We start from the raw sequence: 20,902 nt of genomic DNA on the forward strand, positions 1-20,902 counted from the left end.
GAACTGTAGTTTATAACTTCTGGAGGGCCGCGAGTTTGACACCTACGCTCCAAAGCATATTTTCTACAGGGAAACTGACCTCTGTCGTCTGGAGATCACGTGTAATTCTGGGAGATGTCTGGGTCTCACCTAGAGACTGGCAACTCTGAGGGCCAATTTAATTACTGAGTATTGGACTCACTTGGGGATGAGGGCTTGAGTTTTTTGTTTTTTGTTTTGCATACTCAGAGGACTTCCTAGGTATGCAGGAAAGAAATAATTGGTAATGTTTATTTTAAAACACAGGTGGAGCCAAAAGCAACTGGATCAGAACAGAGCGTGTTTATTGTCCCTGGACTGCTGAGAGCAGTTGAGAGTCAGTTAATGGGTTTGTGACTCTGTTGTGAAAATGTGAGGAAAAAACCCTATTGAGTTAGATATTCCCCCCCCCCCCCCCGCAAGATGCTGGATTGGGGCTGTTTAGTTAAGGGATTGGGGCTCTTTGGTTAAGGATAGGGGGAATAATAAAGTTGCTAACCTCCAGTTGGTGGCTGGAGATCTCTCACTACGTCACTTGATTGCCAGAGGTCAGCAATCAGTTCATTTGGAGAAAATGGAAGGTGGACTCTACGACATTACATGCCTTTGAACTCCCTCCCCTTTCCAAACCCAGCCCTTCATAAACTCCGCCTCCCAAATTTTCCAGCCTGAAGCTGGCAAATCCAGGGGCGTACTGCCCATATGAGGTCAAACGTTCCCAGGCTGCAGCCATTTAGTCATGGGGGGTGGGGGGGGGCAGAAAATTGTCCATACACTGACTTCAAGACCTGATGCAAGAAAACATTGTTTGGTCGTGGTGGGGGAGGGCGGTTGCCCATGTGGAGGTGGGGGTGGGTGGAAAACTCAGATTTTGCACCGGGCTACGTTTTTCCTAGATATGCCTCTGCTGGCAACCCTTGTTAGTAAAGACTGAGAAAATAAAAAATGTGCCTGAAGAACAGGGGTCAGGGGAATCCACACTGAGGTTAGAGAAGGGCAGTATAGAAGGGAATATCGCAATAGCGGAACACGCTTGGACGAAGAGGTGCTTGTATACAGGTTTTCCTGGGAACTTTTCCCCATGGATGACAGAATATTTGGGAAGAAATATATGCACAGGAGCAGACCATAAATATAATAAAGAACCCCAACCCGGGGGTGGGGGAGGGGGGAAATCTAACTCAATATGTTTTTTTCTCGCATTTTCACAACAGAGCCACAAATGCAGAAAATTAACACTTGTCTGGAAAGTGAGAGAAAAGAGCCGCAGAAGGGACATCTGTGCCTTGTCATTTTAAAGTCTCTCTCTTTTTCTCCGCTGCAGACTTGCTTGTTCCCAGGAGAGCAGAAAAGCAATTATTCTCCGTAGGGAACAGTAGCCAGAAAGTTTGAATTCCTTTCGAGGAGAAAAAAAATAGGGCACTTGAAAGAGATGGAACGAATTTGTGCAGCGCCGTTTCTTCTTGCCCACCTATCCTCTTCGTTTTGCTTCCCTGCTCCCCGAGGACATACAACACCACGACATCCTCGATTGCGGAGCCTCTGGGATGAGGAACCGAATTTGAATATTTGCATAATAATATTGCTGATTCCAATTCCCTGGGGATAGGCAAACTGCAAATCCCAATAGCTAAATGCTCCCACTATGCTCCGCAGATGGATCAACAAAATAATTTGTTCCCCAATGCCTGAAGGAGCTCGTAGCCCCCCTGGCAAAATGCAAAACCCAGGCGTACCTTTGTGTGAATTATGGCTAATCAAAGCCCAAATCAGACTCACGAACATAGAGATGTACACCAAGAGAATGCCAGGATTAGACAGGCACACCTGAGCCCCCACAATTAGTTTAGAGACGTGTGTGCATGTCAATCTGGACTTAAATGTGCAGCTAGTGAGGCCAGAATGATCTAGCAGCTAGAATATAGTGGTTAGACTGTTGGACTACGATCTGGGATACCTGAGATCAAATTCTCACCAGAAGCTTTCCTGGGTGAACTTGAGCCAATTGCTCGCTCTCCGTCTCACCTGCATTGCAAGATGGTGGTTGTGATGATGGGGTGAACAATTTTGTAAGGTGCTTTAGGTCACCTGACTAGGGGAATGAAAGGTAGAAATATCACGATGAGATTAAAAGAAACTTCCCCGTGCAATTCTGCATAGGCTTGGGTCTTATTTAAAAACCTGTGTTGCACGTGCAATTTATGCAAGGCCACTATATGCTCTTCGGTGGATTCTGCGCCGGCCAAATATAACAGGGGTAGGACATCATACAAACCGTTTTGGATCCCTTTTCCAGAATGAGCTTTGGGGGACTTCACACAGGTCCCGTTTCCAAAATGAAGTTTGGCCCGTTTTATTCCCCTCAACCCAGGATTTTCAAAAATTGCTGAACCAGCCATCCTTTTGCACAATCCTGGGTTGGAGGCACTCCCGTGCAAACACAACAGGCAGGAGACGCTTTATCTCCCTTCCTTTCACCCGCTCACTTTAGGTTGTGTGCCGTCCACTGTCAGGGAGAACCTGCCCGCCCACCATTCCGTGCAGGTCGACCCATATGTTGTGGGCAGATTCTCTGGGTGCCCAACAATGTACAAAGTCCCCCAAGCACATTTTCTCCCCGTGACAGCAAGTATGATCGATCTACAGCAACATGTTCATTATTGCCCGCCCACTGCAGGGAAGTCCCTTTCTCTTTTGTGTGTTGCACGTGCGCAGCTACACAGGTGCAGCCGATCAGATTGTGGGACAATTGGCATGGCTGTGGGGGTTCTTTTCTGCATGACTGCGCAGCTGCATGTGTTGCAGGAAGTTAAGAAAAAGAGAAAAGCATCTCCGTGCGAAGGTGCGAAAGCAACCCGCATTGTTTCCAGGGGCTCCAATCACTGCCTGAACAGGTGAAGGGCAGACACACAAATGTGAAAAAGGAAAATGGGTTCACCTATAATGACTGCAACCCGTTATACATATGCTGTGTGGAATCCACCTTAGTTAGCACATTGCCAGTGTAATAAGGTGGACCCACCTGAGTGTTCCCATGACTCCAGTGAATCCACAGGGTACGGTACGATCTGCCAGGGTGCGGTATGGTACGATCTGCCAGGGTACAGTACGATCTCCGGAACGAAAACTGAACACACATCCCTGCTTTGTATGGATTGCACAAAATCTGGAAACCTGTGCATAATCTAATCATGCAACAAAGCATAATCATGCAACAAAGCAGTCTGAGCATGTGTCGTGCTATTGTGCATATATACCTGCTTTTTGCCCAGGTGGCAGCCCATTTTGAACAAGACATGATTTTGAAGGACTGTACTGTGCAGCTTGAGGGTTTGGCAACTCTAGGTTGGGAAATTTCTGGAGGTTTAGTGGTAATGCCTGGGGAAGGTAGTGTTTGGGTGGGGGTGGGGGACATCAGCAGGGTGTAATGCTGTAGAATCCATTCTCAAAAGCAGACAGTTCCTCCAGGGGAACTAATCCCTGTCATCTGGAGATCAGTTGTATTTCCAGGAGAAATCTAGGCCCTGTCTGAACCTCAGCAATCTGCTAGCTGAGATTGTCCTTCAAGGCCCTGCTCTCTGTACCCCCACCTGCAGCACTGGGGCAGGGTCTGACCAGAGACATTTTCAATGGCGATACTGTGGCTGCGGAACACTTTTCCCCTTGAAGCTCTTGTGATCATTCCTTTAAGCTCTTATAGGTGCCAGGGCAAAACATTTCTTTTCTTTTCTTTTTAATCCAGTTTTTCAGTTCCAGAGATTGATTTTTCTTTCATTGATTGTACAGTCTGAGGCGTTCTTTATGACAATGTGAGTAAACATCTTATGCTGTGTTTAATGCTATGGGTTATTAACGGGTATAATTAAAAAATATATTTTCAAGCTTTATGATTTTTATCGTATTTTGTTTCATAAGGTGCCTCAAGCAATTCCTTGGAAGTTGCGTGTCAGTTTTCCAAATACGTAAATTAAAGGCCAAAGGTCACCAGTCAGATCTTTTTGCATCATAGTTCAACAGCACATGGAGACTGGGGTTTAGCCGCAGACACATAGCCGTCATAGACACAGATGGAAATAGTGTAGCAAGAGATTTGTCACACATTTCCCAGCTGTTGCTGGTTGTTCTTTTTTCTTGGCAAGTGATAGCCCAAACAGTGCCAGAATCTAGGAACTAGGGACTAGTGCCACAACATGGCATGGGTGTAGCTTAACTAACTCACGTGGCTGTCTTAAAGATGCTGCTTTCACACACAGCCAGATAATGCACTGTTAATGTGCTTTTAGTACACTTTAGAAATAATTTGCAACTGGATTTTCCTGTGTGAAACAGTTGCAAACAATTGCTAAAGTGCACTAACTAACGAGTGCGGAAGCAGCCCTGGAAAAGAGTGTTCAGCTAGACAGCTGTGAGGTGGTGTACACCATCATATAGCTGATCTGCTTCCCTTCACGTTGCCCGAGATTCTGGGGTCCCATCCCTGCATTTTGTCGAGTACCCCAGAATGCTGAGACCACCCATTAGCAGACATCAGACAGAGTCTTTGTGCTACCAATCAAGCATCACAAATTGTCATAACATGTGTTTAGATGGACAAAATCTAGGTGGACAGGTGGACCCTCCTTCCAGCAAGTGCCGTGTGCATAATTAGGGCAGTGTGTGCACAACTGTGTACCGTGTGCAAAGACAGATAAGACATGGGCACCTGATTGGCACCTCAATTGTATATAGTAAGCACAGACAACAGGGTGATGTGTGCCTGGAAACACCTGCGGTCTGGCGGAGCACTTTGACAGTAGTTAGCAATAAACAGAACTGCACTGGTGACTGGTGTCTTTCAGTTCTTGTTTGCATTGCATCCTGCAAGGTGGTCTACTCACGAGTAAGCCGCTGCTTCAACACAAATGACAGCTGGCCCCAACCACCATCTCCCACCACTATTTTGTCTGCTGCTTGCATTTCCCAGGAAGTCATGAGATTTTTATCTCTAGATTCATTCCCACACCATGCATGCATCCAGTTCCTGCCCGAAGCTGTCTTTTCCTGCCAATTCTGTAGGCAAGGGCCCCAGCCGGTCCTCCTAAGATGCTACTGTCCTAAACAGAGTTGAGTGCATGGATTTAGAAGGATGTAACTCTGTTTAGGATTTTGCAGTATATCTTCCAGTTCAGGTTTCTTTGTTTGTTTGTTTTAAAAGAAACAATTAAGGATCTTTATTATACTGGTTTATCTCATAATGAATCTGGTTGGATTTAAATGGCTGCAGTGCAATCAGAAATTGCTATTGGGAGAGGTGGTTATGGAGCAATACCTAGACACAATTTCCCTGGAACCCCATATAAACTTGCAAAATGAGTCCCACAATCTTTCCTGTCCTATACATTCATTCCCATGAGTCAGGAAATAAAGTATTATATTTTATTTAAATGGGACCGATCATACCAGTGGTCTTACGGAGACCCACCTGTCCACCCTCCATATGGAGGTTCTGATAGGGAATGAGAATTGGTATCTTAATCTAGCACAACAATCTTCAACTTTTTCATACCCATGATCCATGCTGAACCCCTTACCGCAGCTTGGCAGTCAATTCAAGGATTTTTTAGCAATATATGTCATTTTTTTTCTTTATGAATATGTTGTATTGTGTTCGCAGGACTGAGATCTTCCTGGCTTTGTAATGCTAAATTTAACACTGAGGAGGAAGGTAAGAAAACTTCCATCTGGATTCAGAACCAGACCCCCCCCCCCCCCCAAAAAAAAAAGTTATTTATATCAGTAGTTTCGTGCTGAATTAGAGCTATAAACCTCCAGGTGAGATCTGGCATTCTCCCAAAATTGTAACTGATCTCCATAGTACTGACATCACTTCCTCTGGAGGAAATGACAGCTCCACTCCTCTACATGAAGCCTGCTGGGTGACCTTGGGCTAGTCACAGTTCTCCAAGAACTCTCTCAGCCCCACCTACCTCACAAGATGTCTGTTGTGGGGAGAGGAAGGGAAAGGAGCTTGTAAGCCGCCTTGAGTCTCCTTGAGGAAAAGAAAAGTGGGATATAAATCTCTCTTCTCTTGCTTCTGTCGACTCAGAATATTTACTCAGAATATTTACCTATTCTCCTAGAAAAGTGTTTGTAGCTGGGGTGTAAATGAAGCAAATAAATGCATAATAAATGATAAATCTATTCTTTCATCAAATGACATGAACTCTGATTCACAAAAATGCTGGAATATACTTTTAATCTCGAATATACCTACCTGTTTTTTTATTTCTGACTGACACAGATGCCCATCTGGAATTATTATCATAGTGTGCATAGACTGGATGAGATTTACTCATAGAAAAATGTTTTCAGGATGGCACCGTTTTTTCTCCTTAGCCGGTTTGTTTGAGGGAGAGAGATCCCAAACCCAAGAACACAATCCATGTAAGGAGTGCACAAACAGCATCGTCCCCCCCAAACTCTTATTCAGGCTGGATGCCACCAAAATAGTTTTTTAAGGATAAAAATGATGCTAGGAGATGCTGTAAAATCCTTCTGCGATCTACTTCTGCATTGTGCTCTGGTGTTAGATGCAGTATGATACTGGGCTCCCATCTTTCAGATTTAGATTAGATCAGGCAGGCAGGCAGGCAGGCAGGCAGGCAGGCAGATAGATAAGAACATAAGAACTAGCCTGCCGGATCAGACCAGAGTCCATCTAGTCCAGCACTCTGCTACTCGCAGTGGCCCACCAGGTGCCTTTGGGAGCTCACATGCAGGAGGTGAAAGCAGCGGCCTGCTGCTGCTCCCGAGCACCTAGTCTGCTAAGGCATTTGCAATCTGAGATCAAGGAGGATCAAGATTGGTAGCCATAGATCCACTTCTCCTCCATAAATCTGTCCAAGCCCTTTTTAAAGCTATCCAGGTTAGTGGCCATCACCACCTCCTGTGGCAGCATATTCCAAACACCAATCACATGTTGCGTGAAGAAGTGTTTCCTTTCATTAGTCCTAATTCTTCCCCCCAGCATTTTCAATGAATGCCCCCTGGTTCTAGTATTGTGAGAGAGAAAAATTTCTCTCTGTCAACATTTTCTACCCCATGCATAATTTTATAGATTTCAATCATATCCCCCTTCAGACGTCTCCTCTCCAAACTAAAGAGCCCCAAACGCTGCAGCCTCTCCTCATAAGGAAGGTGCTCCAATCCTTCAATCATCCTCGTTGCTTCTCTGCACTTTTTCTATCTCTTCGATATCCTTTTTGAGATGTGGCGACCAGAACTGAACACAGTACTGCAAGTGCGGTCGCACCACGACCTTTATATAAGTGCATGACAATCTTTGCAGTTTTATTATCAACTCCTTTTATTATCAACTCCTTTCCTAATTATCCCCAGCATAGAGTTTGCCTTTTTCACAGCTGCCATGCATTGAGTTGACATTCCCATGGAACTATCAACTAAGACGCCCAAATCCCTTTCCTGGTCTGTGACTGATAGCACTGACCCTTGTAGCGTGTATGTAAAGTTTGGATTTTTACCGCTATGTGCATCACTTTGCATTTTGCTACATTGAACTGCATTTGCCATTTCTTAGCCCACTCACCTAATTTTTCAAGGTCCGCTTGGAGCTCTTTGCAATCCTTTGTGGTTCTCACCACCCTACATAACTTGGTATCATCTGCAAACTTGGCCACCACGCTACCCACCCATAAGAACATAAGAACATAAGAACTAGCCTGCTGGATCAGACCAGAGTCCATCTAGTCCAGCATTCTGCTACTCGCAGTGGCCCACCAGGTGCCTTTGGGAGCTCACATGCAGGATGTGAAAGCAATGGCACCCCTACTTCCAGGTCATTTATGAATAAGTTAACGAGCACTGGTCCCAAAACGGATCCTTGGGGGACACCACTCCCTACATCTCTCCATTGTGAGAACTTCCCATTTATACCCACCCAAGAAAGAAAGAAAGAAAGAAAGAAAGAAAGAAAGAAAGAAAGAAAGAAAGAAAGAAAGAAAGAAAGAAAGAAAGGAAGGAAGGAAGGAAGAAAGGAAGGAAGAAAGAAAGAAAGAAAGAAAGATACTGTGTTTCCCCGAATATAAGACAGTGTCTTATATTAATTTTTGCTCCCAAAGATGCGCTATGTCTTATTTTCAGGGGATGTCTTATTTTTCTGTGTTTTGTTCGTCGGGCATACTTCCAAACAAAAAGTTTGCTATGTCTTACTTTCGGGGGATGCCTTATATTTTGCACTTCAGCAAAACCTCTACTATGTCTTATTTTTGGGGGATGTCTTATATTCGGGGAAACAGGGTAGAGATAGATAGATAGATAGATAGATAGATAGATAGATAGATAGATAGATAGATAGATAGATAGATAGATAGATAGATAGATAGATCCCTTTGCAGGTGGGTGGTCTATCAATTTTAAATGACAGATAGATAGATCACAAGAGCATTCCACAAAAAATACAATTAACAACCCAGAGGCCCTTCCTTACACTCCTCTGCCTATCAAGAATTTTTAACACCCAGAGCCTTTTAATGGACAGGCAGATAGATAAGAGGTCACAAAAACATTCCACAAGAATACAAATAACACCCAGAGAGCCCTTCCTTACACCTCTCTGCCTATCAAGAATTGTTTTTTAAAAAATCTCTTTTTCAGAAGGAAACGCGTTAACTTGGGGGATAATTCTAAGATGTGGAGTGAAGGAGAAGAGACCGTTGGAAAGGCTCTCTGCGGTGAGGGGGGAACGCGGAGCGAGGAGACGGATTATCCCCCGCCTGGGGAGGCGAGCAGGCAGGCTGGGAGGAGGAGGCGGCGGCGGCGGCGGCGGCGTTGGCGGCCTGCGGGGAGAGGCGGCGGCGCTCCCGCCAAGCCAGCGCCTGGGCCCTTCCTCTCCGCGCTCTTCCTGCCAGGCCGGGCTCCCCGGCGCGTCCTGAGGCGGCAGGGGGCGGCGCTGGGCTGGGCCGGGCCGGGCCAAGCCAAGCAGGCGGCCTCCTTCTCCCCCTTTCTCTGCTCCTCCTCACTGCGCTTCGGAACATGGCGGCGGCAGTCACGGCGGCGAGGGAGTGAAGCCTCGGCGGCCGCAGGTGAGCGGGAAGAGGCGGGCGGCGGAGGAGGCGGCTCCCGCTCGGGCCCCCAGCCGGGTAGGCCGGTGCCGGCAGGAGGGGTGAGAGAGGGCAGCGGCGGCCTAAGCCAGCCAGCCCGGGCAGGCCTGGCCCTGCGGGGGCGACCCTGGCCGGGTGACAGGGACCGGCCCGCGCTTCTTGCGGCTGGTGTTGGGGCCTCTGAGTGTCATTGTGTGGCGGGTGCCCCTTGGCTACTGGGGTGGCCTTGTCCATCTCCCCCCTTCTCCTTGCATACTGCATCCTCATCCTCATCATCCTCATCCTCATCGTAGTTATTATTATGATTGTTGTTATTATTTCTGTTCTATTCTCTTTGCCCTCTTCCTCCTCCTCCCCCTCGTGCAGAGGCCTTTTTCTTGCAGCATCCCCTTGCATTGACACCTATCAGGTTCTCCCACTGGATCCCACAGTGCAGTCCTATGTAAGGTGGCACGCAGCAGTTGTGGACTTTACTGGGTGCCCATAGTTGGTAAAGCGCATACCATAACTGGTCCAGCCCCAGGAGTGGCTTTAAAGACCAAAGAAAATCGTGATTTAAGCTTTTGCCAGGTGGATCTAAGCTTCATCTGGACTCGTACACTGGAGTACTTTTAAAAATTATTATTTTTTAACATTACAATTAAAGTCAAACATGATAATCATTATGAAGCTTGCCTACATCTACATCATTCGGTTTTACAGCATCTTAAATTCCAACCATAGGTTTTAAGGCTCAAGAAGTTATTACACGGTCTCAATCGTTTATCCTTATCCATATACCGTAGCTCTAATGCACTCTCATTATATAAGTCGTTAATTTATATAACTATCCAAGTCCTCAATTAGTATAATCAAAAAAAATCTTTGCTGGAGTACATTTTTGGTTGTCTTCAAGGTACTGCCAGGTTCCTGATTTATTTTGCTGCTGCACATGAGCACATCTGGAGCTATACTTAAGAATTTGAGAAGGGTGGTTTTATGAGTTTGTTATGGCAAAGTTAAATAGAAGTCCAGGGGTACCTTACTAGACAGTGTGGAGTAGCAAGCCTATATGTGAAAGGGTGGCCTATAAAATCAATAAATTAAATAAATAAGTAGTGGTTAGAGTTTTGGAGTAGGATCTGGGAAAGCGAGATTTGAATCCGCACTCTACTGTGGATGCTTGCTGGGTCATCTTGGCCCAGTCAGATTCTTTCTACCTAACCTTTCTCACAGGGTTGTGTGAATATAAAGTGCTGTCAAGTCACATCTAAATGGCAACCCAGTATGGAGAGCCAGCGTGGTGTAGTGTCTAAGAGCAGGTGGATTCAAATCTGGAGAACCAGGTTTGATTCCCCACTCCACCTGAGTGGTGAAGGCTTATCTGGTGAACCAGATGTGTTTCTACACTCCTACATTCCTGCTGGGTGATCTTGGGCTAGTCACAGTTCTTCGGAACTCTCTCAGCCCCACGTACCTCACAAGGTGTCTGTTGTAGGGAGAGGATGAGAAAGGAGTTTGTAAGCCACCTTGAGTCTCCTTACAGGAGAGAAAGGTGGGGTATAAATCCAAACCTTCTTCTTCATGGCAAAAGACTAACAGAGGTGGTTTACCATTGTCTTCCTCTGCATAGTGACCCTGGTATTCCTTGGAGGTCTCCCATCCAAGTACTTTAGCCAGGACCAACCCTGCTTTGCTTCCGAAATCTGACAAGATAGGCTAAACTGGACCATCCAGGTCAGTGTTATAATTATGGTAAAGTGCAGAAGGATGATATAAGCCACTTGGGATCCCCATTGGAAAAGATTTGGATAAAATGCAGTAAATAACTAAAATAGGATAGAGTGAACTTATTCTTACATTTCGTGAAGTGAGCTGTGATTTTCAAAAGTTTATGCTGGAGTTAATTCTTTTAGTCCCTAAAATACCTCTAGACTCCTGTTTTTATTTCTGACTGCTTTGCTTCCGAAATCTGACAAGATAGGCTAAACTGGACCATCCAGGTCAGTGTTATAATTATGGTAAAGTGCAGAAGGATGATATAAGCCACTTGGGATCCCCATTGGGGGGAAAAGGTGGGATGTAAATGAAGTAAATAACTAAATAAGATGAACGAACTTATTCTTACATTTCGTGAAGTGAGCTGTGATTTTCAAAAGTTTATGCTGGAGTTAATTCTTTTAGTCCCTAAAATACCTCTAGACTCCTGTTTTTATTTCTGACTGACATGGATGCCCATCCAGAATTATGGTGTGCATACTGCTAATTCAGCATCCTGATTCCAATGTGGAAGTTTCCTAGAAGCCCACTAGCAGGGCATGGAGACCCCCAATATCCCCCCCCCCGCTGTTTACTCCCCAGTAGCCACCAGCAGGGTGTAAACAGTATCAGTGGTCCCCTTCTGTTTGCTCTCAGTAGCTCATGTTCAAAGGTATATTTCCTTTGAGAAAGTTCTAACATGGCTCATAGTTATAAATATATAAAATATTTTAAATACATTATATTCAGAGTTGTGAGATTCTTGTACATTATGTTGGAGAGAAGGAAAGTTGTATAAAGTTAACTTTGCAAACAGATCATGTAAAATATAGTAAATTTAGAAGTGTGTCGTGTTTCAAAAAGTTTGAGAACCTTTCGTCTAACTCAGGTAAGACTAGCCACCCGCCCCATTTGGTGGCAGTGAATTATATCAGTTAACTATACTTTGTGTGATATATTTATTATGTGTTATTACATTTATATCCTGTGGAGCTCAAGGCAGTATACATACAAAAACAGTCCTGTTCAAGAACGTAGATTTTTCGTTTCAGCAAATTTTCTATATCACCTGCTTCAGGCATCTTCTGAATCTATTGCCTGTCAGTTTCATTTGGTGACCCTGAGTTCTAGAGTAATAAGGGAACAGAATAAAAATTGTACCCGCTTTCTCCCACATCATACATAATTTTATAAACCTCTACTCTTTGTCTCTACTCTCCTCATTCTTGCTGTTGCCCCGCCCACCCCAAAACTAAAAAGCTCAAATAATTTAGGCTTCCCTAGGAAAGATGCTCTCGTTTATATTTTTGAAATCCATCACCTGCGCCCCTCTGTCCCTTCTTCACCTGGCCTTGGACACTGAAGGTTGAAAAAAAGCCCCTCACCCTAAGAATTTCTGCTTTACGAAAGAGTAAGGCCAGCAACTGTCAAAGATGTGCATTTGGAGCTAGCTCCTCTCCTATCCCCGTCTCACAGCTCATCTCTATAATGTGTTTTATGTTACAATAGATCAGCCTTACTATCTGTTATGTTACATTATAATCCCTTCTGTTGGCTTACATTTTTGAAATGATGAGACTATAGGAAAATGATACAGTAGCATATGGATGTAAGCTGGTTTGCATCTGGCTGTTGTGCGTTTTCTGGGTTGTATGATCACAGAAAACTCACAACAGCCAGTTGATTTCAGCCATGAGAGCCTTCAACAAAACACTGATTTACATCCTTTTCCTATTTTTTTAATGATTGGTAGAAAAGCTCATACTGTTGCTTTTTGATTGCAGTTCTGATGACCCCCACTGGTTTCTTCTCAGCGTCTGGCACCCCTCTGATCACAAACCTCTTGTGTGGATGTACACACCAGTGAGGCTTATTTCTGTATCTTGAGTCTAGGATTATGATAGTTTGCAGAATTTAGGAAACCACATACCTTTTACTGCGTCCATGCAGCATATAAATATTGCAAGATGAAGGCTTATAAGGAATCATGAAGGGGACAATTTGGGAATTCCCCCCTGCAGGATTCTGTTAGCCCTCCAGGGCATAAGCAAGGTGACTTCTCCTCACACACCTGTTTTCAGCATTCTGTCCCTTCTGGAGCATATTTAATCTTCATCAGGCCTAGATCCCTTTCCTTGTCAGTAGGTGGCTCCCTGTGCCATTTTTTGTCATCCACGCATGGAGCAGTCAGTTTAGTGTTAGATGCAGCAATTGTGTCAGATCCCTTGTGTTTGCATGTACAGTATAGCATTGGCATGTAGAAGAAGAAGTGTTTAGATTTATACTCCACCTTCCTCTCCTGTAAGGAAACTCAGGGTGTCTTACAAGCTCCTTTCCCTTCCTCTCCCCACAACAGACACCTTGTGAGGTAGGTGGGACTGAGGGAGTTCCGAAGAACTGTTACTAGCCCAAGATCACCCAGATGGAATGTAGGAGTGTGGAAACACATCTGGTTCACCAGATAAGCCTCCACCACTCAGGTGGAGGAGTGAAGAATCAAACCTGGTTCTCCAGATTTGAATCCACCTGCTCTTAAGTACTACACCACACTGGTGTACAGTATAGAATGTGTACAGTATAGAATGTGTACTTGTATGTTGTCTCATAGTTTTGAAAGCCTAATGGGCAAGCCAACATGAAGTGGAATATGTACAGTTAAATTTTAGGAGGGTTGATTTCTCTTTCCAGTGCTTCACAAGTTTGATGTTCAAAATACAAAAAAAAAGATCCCCTTCCTTCCCAAAGTATGAGGATATTGTGGATAAAATGCACTATTTGCTTTTGGGAAAACAAGTTGAAGTCTAGTTCTAAGTGACGATGAAGCAAGCAAGACTTGTTTTCAACATATGGATTTAGGACAAATTGAACTGTGTTTAAAATTATGTCAACAAAAAAAGATTGGTAGTAGAATTCATACTGCAGACTGTAGCTTGTGTTTTTTGCTTTCATTCTTGGTGTATGTTTGGGTTTTGACTCCTTTTTGGTGTTTCTTGGTGATTTATTCAGCAACAAACTCTGGATGATCAGGAGTTAACAGCTTTGACCTCTCCATGAAAATACTTTGACTTGATGTATTTATTGGGGGAGATTGGAGAGGACCAGCCATCTGAATGAAGCAGTTGGATACTACTGGCATAGAAATGCTGACTTTATTTTAGCCATTATTGGCCCCTTCCACGCATGCAGAACAGTGCACTTTCAATCTACTTTCAATCCACTTTGAAGCTGGATTTCACTGCGTGGAATAGCAAAATCCACTTGCAAACAATTGTGAAAGTGAATTGAATGTGCATTATTCTGCATGTGAGGAAGGGGCCATTGTTGTAACAGCATCTGTGGGCTTGGAGCTGGATAGCATAAAACAAGATAGGTCCCTGCCCCCAAGGAGCTTACAATCTAAAATTATATACCAGACAGAAAGTTTGACAGATGGAAACAGAAGCGGGCATAATTGGCAATAATATGTCATACCGAAATTAGTTAATTTAGTTCTAACAGAGAGTGCCTTTTGGTTTTAACATGCTTCACTGTCTAGTGTTGTTTGCAGTGCACCACATATCCATGCACACACTCAGAAAGACAGAAAGTAGCCACTGGCTTGTGCAGGTGAGATGATGTCATATGTTTCCCAGAAAACAGAGAAGAAATAAGGAGCTCAAAGGCAAACTTCATGTTACTGGAACTCTACTGCATTCGTTTGTTTTTGTTGTTGCTTTATGTGAAAAGTAGCCATGGGCTTCTGTGCTTTTGAGTGGAGGAGAAGCATGCAAGAGGGGCTGCTTAAACCCTTTGCCATTTTTTTTCCATCTCAGAATGACCGTCCTTCTACTGCACCCCACTGCTCGCCCCGGCCTTCTAGATGTGTATTTACAAGCCTAAATATCTATGTGGAACCCCAGTGAGAAGGAACAATAGCTGCTCTGGCCTACTTAGCATAGCACCGGAAGAAACAAATGAGAGAGGCTAGAAAAGGCCCAGCAGGAAGAAAAGCATCCTAACTTGCCGGGAGTTCAGTTGCAGGCCAGTTGGCCTCACAAAGGTGTAGAATAGCCATCCTTAGAGGCTTCAGATAACAGCTGTGGTTTTTATCTGTGACTTGCTTTCTGAAAAAAAGATCAGTGTTTGCATTCAGACTTTCCTGGAAGATGCACCCTCTGATGTGGACATGCTTTATTTTTTCATGTCTAATATTTGGAAGCGGATTCTCGTTAGTCATGATGAAATAAAAAAAGCAGTTTCCTTTGTTCCAGAGTTGCATGATTTCAAAATCGTGTCACATGTGTGCTGGGAGTAAGACTTGACATTGAACTAAAGCTGAATTTTAGAGGTCTTGTTGGATCCGTGCCAACCCTGGGTTTGATGACAGTGAAGGTAATAGCATGACAAATGCAAAGGAGCCGCAGTGTCAGCTCGTTGTAGTTGAAGACAGTCCAGTGGCACCCTAATTGTTAGCAACATTTGTTTCAGTATTTCAGCAGTTATTGACATATGTAAGGCTAACAGAAATTGTTAGTCTTTAAGAGGACACGAGACTTTTGGTTTAGTCAAATGACGATTGAAACTTGCAAAGCTCAATCCTGTGGGGAGGGGGGGCAAATGGGCTTGTGGAGCTGGTGCGGAGGTGCTTACACCAGTGGGGAGGGCAGATTGGAAGGTGGGCGGGTGCTGCACAGCTCAACAGCACCCAACCCAGAAAAAAGCATGGCCCCCAGAGCTGTGCTGGTGTCCAAAAGGATGCTGGTGCAGCTGGCGGCATTCCGGGGACGTTTCAAGGGGTGTTGCTGCCTTTAGTCAGCTTCCACCAGCCTTTTAGGCCTGGAATGCCCCCGGCATAGTCCTCGGAAGGGCTTTGGAGGGCTTTTAGGTGGCTGGAGTTCTGCTCCCCCTTTGTACTACCTGAAAGCCCTCTGGAGGCAGCATGGCGGCAGAGCCATATTTGGCCACAGCGGCCTCTGGATTGGGCTGCTTGTCCCACAAAGCGTCCTACTAGCCTGGCTGTTCCTCGCTTGATAAAACAGAAGTCCAGCGGCACCTTAAAGACCAAACACCATTTGTTGCAGCTTGAGCTTTTGTGAGTCATGGCTGACTTCCTCAGATGAAATGAACACCAAATGATGTGTATCTAGTTTGACCATTTATGATGCAAGGAGAACCGCAAAGGGAAAAAAGGAAGAACTTGTGATTAGTAAGGCTTTGCTGCCTGGTTAGGACTCTTTGTTGTTGCCACCTCGGCAAGTTGCTATTTGCAAGGCTGTGCAGATGGATTAGAGCCAACATGGTGTGGTGGTTAAGAGCAGCAGACTTTTATCTGGAGAACCGGGTTCAATCCCCTACTCCCCCACATGAATCGTGCTGGGTGACCTTGGGCATTCTTGGGATTTGGAGAATGTGTACAAAAGGCTGTGAATTATCCTTCCCCAATTCCTTCTCCACCTTTGGGTGACAGTCTGGCCCCTTTCTCAAGCTGTGGATGTATTCCTACACGTTGCCCTATGCTGCCAATATAGACAGTATATGCTAATCACATTGTATTCTTGTAGACTTTGTGTGCATTCATGCATGCATATAGACCAGGGGTAGGGAACCTGCGGCTCGATAGCCGCATGCGGCTCTTCTGCCCCTGCACGCCCGACAAACCGACGAGGCGGGCAAGCCCCATCCTTGCCCGCCCTGCAGGTAATAGCAGAGCAAACGCAACTGCCCGCGCCAGCCGGCTGGGCCGCGCCAGACTTCCCCTCTACTTGAGCAGCTGGGTGGATGGATCCATGCGCTTCTCAGAATGAGCGGAGTAAAAGGTAAAAAAAACCCAATATATACAGTGTTATCTTTATTTTAAATGTCAAAAATTATTTGCGGCTCCAAGTGTTTTCTTTTCCCGTGGAAAACGGGTCCAAATGGCTCTTTGCGTGTTAAAGGTTCCCTACCCCTGATATAGACCATGATTTTGCTGCAAACCTCAGCCACCCTTCAAGTTATGTAGCGCATCCTTCCTTTCACAACCTTTGCTTCATTTTCTGATTGCCACGTGGAACACCTTGCTTAAAAATGGAGGAAGAAGTATTTTCATGGAATCACCTGCTGAAGGTCCAGAGTAGATGAAAATCCACCTGTGACATGTTCTGCCCTGCTGAGTTCCAAAATTGAGAGCACTTCTGAGCCCCCTTGACCTTAATGTGAGACTTGAGCATGTGTAAAAGGTAGTGGTTATTCAAAGTTCTAAATTCTATCTTCTGGTTCAATTGTGGTCAGTCTTTAATTTGGGGAGGGGGGTGGGGAATGGGACGCACACAACAGACAGTGTGCCACAAATCAAGTCCAAAACATGTTTAATCTGCTAAGGTCTTCGGTTTCGGTGTGAGAGCCATCATGGTGTAGTGGTTAAGAGCTGGTGCATTCTAATCTGGAGAACCAGGTTTGATTCCCCTCTTCCGCTTGAGCTGTGGAGGCTTATATGGTGAACTACATTAGCTTGTGCATTCCAGCACATGCTTGCTGGATGACCTTGGGCTAGTCACAGTTCTTTGGTGCTCTCTCAGCCCCACCAACCTCACAGGGTGTTTGTTGTGGGGAGTGGGGAAGGAAGCAGAGTTTGTAAGCCCCTTTGAGTCTCCTTCCAGGAGAGAAAGGGGGATATAAATCCAAGCTCCTCCTCCTCTTCTTTCTTCCTTCTCCTCCTCCTCCTTCTTGAAGGCTTGTTTTGTTCCTAGCCAACTGAACAAAGAGGAAGCAGCAACAAACCACAGTCCTGGAGGAGATTGGCAGGGGTGTGCCTAGGTCCTGTATTTTATGCCGTTGCAAAGCCCTCTCTGCACTGCATGCCATCCAAACTACCTGGAGCATCCCTGCTGTAGACTAGCCACTCACCTCTAGAAAGGAAAGCTAAAAGAGAGACTAACAGTTCAATCCGCATGGGGGAGGGGAGAGCCAGCATGACCCTGCCACCAGCATCATTGCCAGTTCAGATGGCATAAGTGGTATTTATGCCAGTGAGTGGGGCGCTGGGGCACCATGCATCTCCGCGGCACCTGGCCACAAATGCAGCAGTGGTGTAGGAGGTTGTTAAATTCAATACAGTAGCAATCAAACCATTCTCTATGACCGTTTACAGCCTTAGATTTGGTCGAGGAGACGGCTTGAAGTTCCCCTGCTAAATTTGAAACTAGTTGTTCAAAGTGATGTATTCCACGTTCTGGTGTGTCAGCCTGTAATATATTCTCTTTTAATTTATTAAATGTAAAAGAGCTAAGTAGTGTTTCTGTAGCAGCTGCCACCTGAGGTGACCATGTTATTTTCTGATGCCTAAAGTTGGTGGGGTCCTCTGTATTAGTCTTTACCTCAAATGAAAAAGTTACATTGAGTGGAAGATGATCACTTAGCAATAAGTCCCCAACGCTAAAAGATGTGACACACTGGTGTAGATAGGGGGATATTAAGATGTAATCGATCACGCTAGCACCGAGCGAGTTTACCAAGGTAAAGCTATCTGCATTCCTATAGCACTTGAGGCCGTTTAACCATAATTTGTTAAATTTGATGGCAAATTTGATTAACTGAATTCCTGCCGCATTCACGAGAGAGTCCTTTGAGGAGCGAAGAGCTGGGGTTAGAAGAAGCTGTACGAGATCATCCTCCTGATTCAAATGGGCCAAAGTGGTAGAAAGGTCCGTACCCACTCTGGCGTTAAAATCACCTACCAGGATCACCTCCGTAGATGGTTGTTTATTTTCTAAATTTTCTACAAATGATGATATCCTACTCCATGTGTTGATTAAGGAGTCTCGTGTCAATCCAGCAGGTATATACAAGTTCACTATAATCATGTGAAGAGCTTCCCCCTCTACCAAAACAGCCTGTGCAAGAGGGGGACATGAGTCGAGAGGAGTTGCTTTGATGCTGTTGGCTACAAATAGTGAAAGTCCTCCAGAATAACGACCAAACTTGGATACTCTTGTAGCAGGAAGAGAGTATTGTTGGTAGCCATTTAAGGCAAGCTCTGAATTGGACCAAGTTTCTTGTAAGGCTATAAACGTAAATTTTTGTAGATAAGTGAGGAAATCACGATTATCGCATTTCTTGATCCATCCGGCTATATTCCACGAGATGAGGGAAATCACATCTCTTCTCTGACTTGGATTTGGAGATACTTCCCCCCATGCTGTGTTGGTCCCAGATTGGCTAAGAGATTTTGATAAGGGTTGGCGTCACTGAGATTGGTCTATGGTTGTAATTTCGTGGTCATTTTGGACCACACATCCATTACCTTGTAGCCTAATCGGGTCTGGCATGGAGGTATGTGTATCTGAAGCCGTGGAAGAATAGTCAATTATAATCTCTTTGGTGGGGCTTGGCTGAGTTGTATTATCCAAGAAGCTCTTAAATGCATGTATTTCAATCGGTACTTGAATGGAAATCCCAGATGATCTGTTATTATCTATAACCTGATCTGTCTTCTGAGACGTAGTAACCTCCTTTGACAGAGGGATGCTGATGTTTGGGTGGGCTTCTGTTGATTGAAGTGGGGTCATCCTCAGCTCTTTCAGTTCCTCGAACCAAGATTTCTTTGGAGTTTTTAGGAGAGTATCTTTATCCAGTACATTTGTGGACCTGAGGTCTACCTCCCAGTGTAAGGGGGAGGTTTGATGATATACATTCTCAAGTGCTAGAGAGGTAGCCGCCTGGATAGGTGTTGGAGTAAGATCAGTATTTGTTGGGGAACAGTGTGTTTCACCGTGAGCTGCTGTGGGTGGCTTTGACACAGGCTCTGGCATTGTAATAGGGTGGTCTGTGTTCTTGGCGAGGTGCAGCCTCAAGGCCTTTGTAGTAGGGCTGGTTGAATAAGGGTTGCCTTTAGCCTGACTGGCAGTCCCCCCTTTACTTATGGGCACACAATTTGCTTCATTAGGAGAGTTATCTGGAGAACAGTAACTTTGAATTGCAGGATTATAGGCAAGTAAGGTTGGGCAAGAAGGGGAATTTCCAGAGCATAATACATCCCCCAAGGCCTCTGGAACAGAATTGGGAGCAGAATTGAGGCGCAAAACATCCTCCACTTCCTCAAGGATATGTTGGTGGGAAGAGTGGATTTCATTCAGGGACATCTCAAGTTGCTTCCACTCAACCGCTAGTTCTTTGATTCCTTTGGTAAAAGCTTCTGAAGAGTGTCCAGTTTTGTGGTGTAGGAGGTTAAGAGCTCATGTATCTAATCTAGAGGAACCGGGTTTGATTCCCCGCTCTGCCACCTGAGCTGTGGAGGCTTATCTGGGGAATTCAGATTAGCCTGTACACTCCCACACACGCCAGCTGGGTGACCTTGGGCTAGTCACAGCTTCTCGGAGCTCTCTCAGCCCCACCCACCTCACAGGGTGTTTGTTGTGGGGGGGGAAGGGCAAGGAGATTGTAAGCCCCTTTGAGTCTCCTGCAGGAGAGAAAGGGGGGATATAAATCCAAACTCCTCCTCCTCCTCCTCTTCTTCTCCTTCTTCTCCTTCTTCTTCTCCTTCTTCTTCTCCTTCTTCTTCTCCTTCTTCTTCTCCTTCTTCTTCTTCTTCTTCTTCTTCTTCTTCTTCTTCTTCTTCTTCTTCTTCTTCAGCAGCAGCACTCTGCCACAGGAGCCCACACTGGCACTGGTGTAGGCAGTCCTGGGGTATTCCCCAGGGGGCAGCTCCAGAATGGCCCCTTTTTGCTGCTGGCAACTTACATCAGCAAAACTGCATGCATAGCCCATTGAATTGTTACAGTGAGTTTTTGGTCCTTTGCTGAATTTTGTGCGTGTGTTTTTTCCTTCCGGGCCACACCTTCCCAGTCCTCTTTGGAGGCACTGCTGCTACGCTGTCCCCAGCTGCAACAAAACTACCCCACCCCACAAACACACACACTCCAGGATTGGACATTTAAATGCATTGTTATAAGCAGAATGTACATCCACTTCTGTGACCATTAGCCACCTTGTGGCTGTCCTTGTTGAAAAACAGGTGTGCTTTCCTCTCTCCTTTTCAGCCCTTTGAGATACCCAGGTTGGTATAAATTATTGTCAAATGTTGCAGAGGTGAC

At 45.2% G+C, this 20,902-nt stretch overlaps 1 protein-coding gene across 2 annotated transcripts in view; it reads left to right on the forward strand.

The window, feature by feature from the left end:
* The first annotated feature begins 8,887 nt into the window (after positions 1 to 8,887).
* Positions 8,888 to 20,902, forward strand: part of SCMH1 (Scm polycomb group protein homolog 1) — a 57,882-nt gene continuing 45,867 nt past the window's right edge. The window contains exon 1 of one of the 2 annotated variants that reach the window (XM_048500723.1): positions 8,888 to 9,098. The gene's annotated coding sequence lies outside the window, so the exon portion shown is untranslated. The remainder of the gene's footprint in view (positions 9,099 to 20,902) is intronic. The other variant, XM_048500724.1, reaches the window with a different exon arrangement.

This window comes from Sphaerodactylus townsendi, linkage group LG06 (assembly GCF_021028975.2).
Source record: "Sphaerodactylus townsendi isolate TG3544 linkage group LG06, MPM_Stown_v2.3, whole genome shotgun sequence".
NCBI lineage: Eukaryota > Metazoa > Chordata > Lepidosauria > Squamata > Sphaerodactylidae > Sphaerodactylus > Sphaerodactylus townsendi.